Here is a 3,543-nt window from a genome sequence, read left to right as displayed (position 1 = left end):
GTGTGATAATGGTGTAATAGCGCACAAAATAGTAAAAAGCTCTGTTCTGCAAGGCAAAATACTCACCCCCACCCTGTTCCTCATCCTCATATAAGAGATTTAAACGTAAACCATAGCACCTTGTCATCCTTTGCTGACCATGCTAGGATCTGCACGAGACTGTCATCCATTGATGACATGGTAAATCTCCAAGAACATATCAACCAAGTTTTCCAATGGGCAATGGAGAACAATATTATGCTCAATGAAAACAAATTCCAATTACTCCTTTATAGAATACTGGAGGAAATAATAGCTAGAACTGAGTATACTACAAACTCGAATCACACAATAGAGCGGAAAAGTAATGTGAAGGAACTGGGAAGCCCTTAATCTGTACTTATTGGAGCGCAAGCGAGATGCATCGTAATCTACACCTGGAACCCCCTAGCCTAGAGGGACTGGTCCCTAATCTGCACACAGAAATCACTGCCAACGAAAGCAAGACTTGGCAGGCGGTGCAACATATCCCCAGTGAAAAGTAGGGGCACACAGTAAATGCTCGGGGCCTAATACTGTTCAACAGCATCCCACCAGGCATAATGGGAATTACTAATAGACCTCTGGTTGTCTTCAAGAGGGAGCTCGACAGATACCTCAAGTCCGTGCTGGTTTAGCCGGGTTGTGGTTCGTATGTTTGACTACGTGCGGCCAGCATTATCAGCCTAGTTGATCAGGCCTCCCGGTGGATCAGGGCCTGATCGACTAGGCTGTTACTGCTTGCCCAACGTAGTACAACGTACGAACCTAAAAACATGGACTTAAATACATGTACCTAAATACATAGACCTGAATCTATGTACTTAAATGTAATTTGTAAGAGTTCTGCATTGACAGTTTATAGGAATAACCAATGAGCAATATACTGGAGACACACTAATGTACTCTTCAAGGTTAGCTTGCATGGAACCTTCATGACACACATCAACATACTGGTACAAAAAAAAAAAACTAGAAGTCTGGCTAAGGACCGCGCCGCGGGGGCGTTGACCCCAGAAACAACCTCCAGGTAAGTAAGTTATTTACGTACAGGTACACAAGTACAATTATCATATATAGCAAAATATGTGCAAATTACCTATGATAACCCCCAAAAAAATGATTTATTTCCATATGGGTTCTTGTGATTTCCACTGGGGTCCTTGAGATTTCCGATGTGGTCCTTCAGGTAGATGTACAAGTAACTGCTCATTACTCAACTGGTATCATACATGCTCACATACCAGCAACAAGCTAATTACAAGAACCCAGTGGAAATAAGTCACTTTTGACTTATCTGGGTTATCCCAGATAATTTACACATATTGCGACGTAAAGACATGTTTGTTATTCAATAGTTTTGTAAAACTGTACCTAAATATGCTTGATTATCGGTCAGACTTATAGACAACTTTAAAGACCCGGACCCTAATGACACGTCGTTCATCAGATGCCAAATCAAGGTTAATGGACACAAATTCTATATGAAGTACCTGGAAGATTCATATTTAAAAAAAAGATAGGTAAGAAAGTGTCCGCAGGATATGGAAATGTTATTTCGACTTTTCCGAGTTATCCTAGGTAACTTACATGTTACCAGGTATGATCATTTTAATTGTGTATCTGTACCTAGAAGGTTATAAGCATGACTAACTTGCACTGTAACTTAGTACGTTTATTCAGGTATACACAAATAGTTATAGATTATCATACATAGCAGCATATGTGTACATAACCTAGGATAACCCTAAAAAGTCAGTGACTTATTTCCACTGGGGTCCTTGTGATAACTCACTCTGACTTTTTTGGGTTATCCTAGGTAATTTACACGTGTTATTATATATGATAATTGTACTTATGTGGACCTGTACCTAATAAACTTAACACACATACTCTCGCTTTTCAATATTAATAACCATGACTAATTTCTTATTAAAATTGCCCGTCTCATTCAAAATTATAATCAAACTCGATTCATCACAACATGTAGCTGCCCGAGTTATGAAAGAACATGAAAAGTACCGGCAGGAAACGTACCTTCAACTGCTCTCTGCTGCCGCTATGTCTCCATTACTCAGTCCTGCGGTACACTATCCTGAATCACTTTCATCCCACACTTATTGGACGGTGAGTATAATAAAAGAGGAGATTATAAACACAACGAGCACGTCAAGTTACTTTTCAACAAGCAGGCTGCAGCACACCCCCACTCGGCCAGTGTCTGGCCAACAACTGGACTGCCTCGCGCGGCTAGAGGAACGTTGGTGTATTCAAACAGTTGAAGGGATAGGCGGAGGCAGGAGTCGTCCAGGAGGGGGCAGGAGTGGACCAGGCGGGGATAGGAATGGGCCAAGATTAGACCAGGCAGGAGTGGGCCAGGCAGGGGCAGGAGAGGGGCAGGCGGGTGATACGAATGGACCAGGATTAGACCAGGCAGGAGTGGGCCAGGCAGGGGCAGGAGAGGGGCCAAGGCGGGGATAGGAATGGGCCAAGATTAGACCAGGCAGGAGTAGCCCAGGCAGGGGATAGAAATGGGCCAGGATCAGATCAGGCAGAAGTGGGCCAGAAAGAACCATAGAAGAGGACCGGATACGGACCAAGATCTGTTGTATCTGAAAGGTCCCTTGATACCGGTGAAGGGCTTTTGGCACAAGGACACGGAGCCGACCTTCCTGTCCTTAACCTGAGATCGCTACCCATACCATCCCCCCCTCCAGGCAGTATAGGACCCATACGGACTAAGCGCTTCCCCTATTAATGCAATAATAATAAAGTACCTGGTTAGTGTACCTGGTCGAGTCCAAGGGAGTGGACCTATTCTCTTCTTCCTTGGATCAAACCTCATTGTCTTTCATTTTCCACATGCCATATGATTCCTATGGATTTAATACTTCACTAATAACAATGATAATAATAATAATAATAATAATAATAATAATAATAATAATAATAATAATAATAATAAAATAATAATATAATAATAAAATATAATAATAAGATAATAATAATAATAAGAAAATAATAATAATATATAACAATAATAATAATAATAATAATAATAATAATAATAATAATAATAATAATAATAATAATAATAATATAATAATAATAATAATGTAGGTGCCATACTTACCTGGCACAGGAGATACCGTGGTCACGAAGGCAGTTTTCCCAGGGCGAGGCTCACCATTGCACTCCAGTGGTGCTGACCCCTGCGATTAACCCAAATGTGGTTAACTTGAGTGCGAATGTAGTAAGCGGAGGCGGAAATGCGTTACACTGCCCTCTGCTGGCCTTTGAAGCAAGCTGAGATTTTCTCAATACAGAGCAGCAGGCACGGAGGCAGATCAACACTGTATAGAGCTGGTGTGTGGGGCTGTGACGGCCCAAACAGCTTCTGTTATGATTGAGACACTTATGCAGCATATGAGAATCTTTATTCAGGAAACGTTTCGCCACACAGTGGCTTCATCAGTCCAATACAAAGAGGAAGGCGTAAGGAAAGGAGGAGTATGAGGTAATCAG

The 3,543-nt window shown here is 41.7% G+C and overlaps 1 non-coding gene across 1 annotated transcript; it reads left to right on the top strand.

Moving 5' to 3' along the window:
* The first annotated feature begins 3,143 nt into the window (after window positions 1-3,143).
* On the top strand, window positions 3,144-3,307 carry LOC128684593 (U1 spliceosomal RNA). Its single transcript, XR_008406394.1, has one exon. It is a non-coding gene; the product is annotated as a U1 spliceosomal RNA (small nuclear RNA).
* Window positions 3,308-3,543: the final 236 nt, after the last annotated feature.

The sequence above is a fragment of the Cherax quadricarinatus genome, chromosome 4 (genome assembly GCF_038502225.1).
Source record: "Cherax quadricarinatus isolate ZL_2023a chromosome 4, ASM3850222v1, whole genome shotgun sequence".
Taxonomy (NCBI): Eukaryota; Metazoa; Arthropoda; class Malacostraca; order Decapoda; family Parastacidae; genus Cherax; species Cherax quadricarinatus.
The sequence above is the reverse complement of the archived record's forward strand: the minus strand, read 5'-3'. Positions and strand labels throughout refer to the sequence as shown.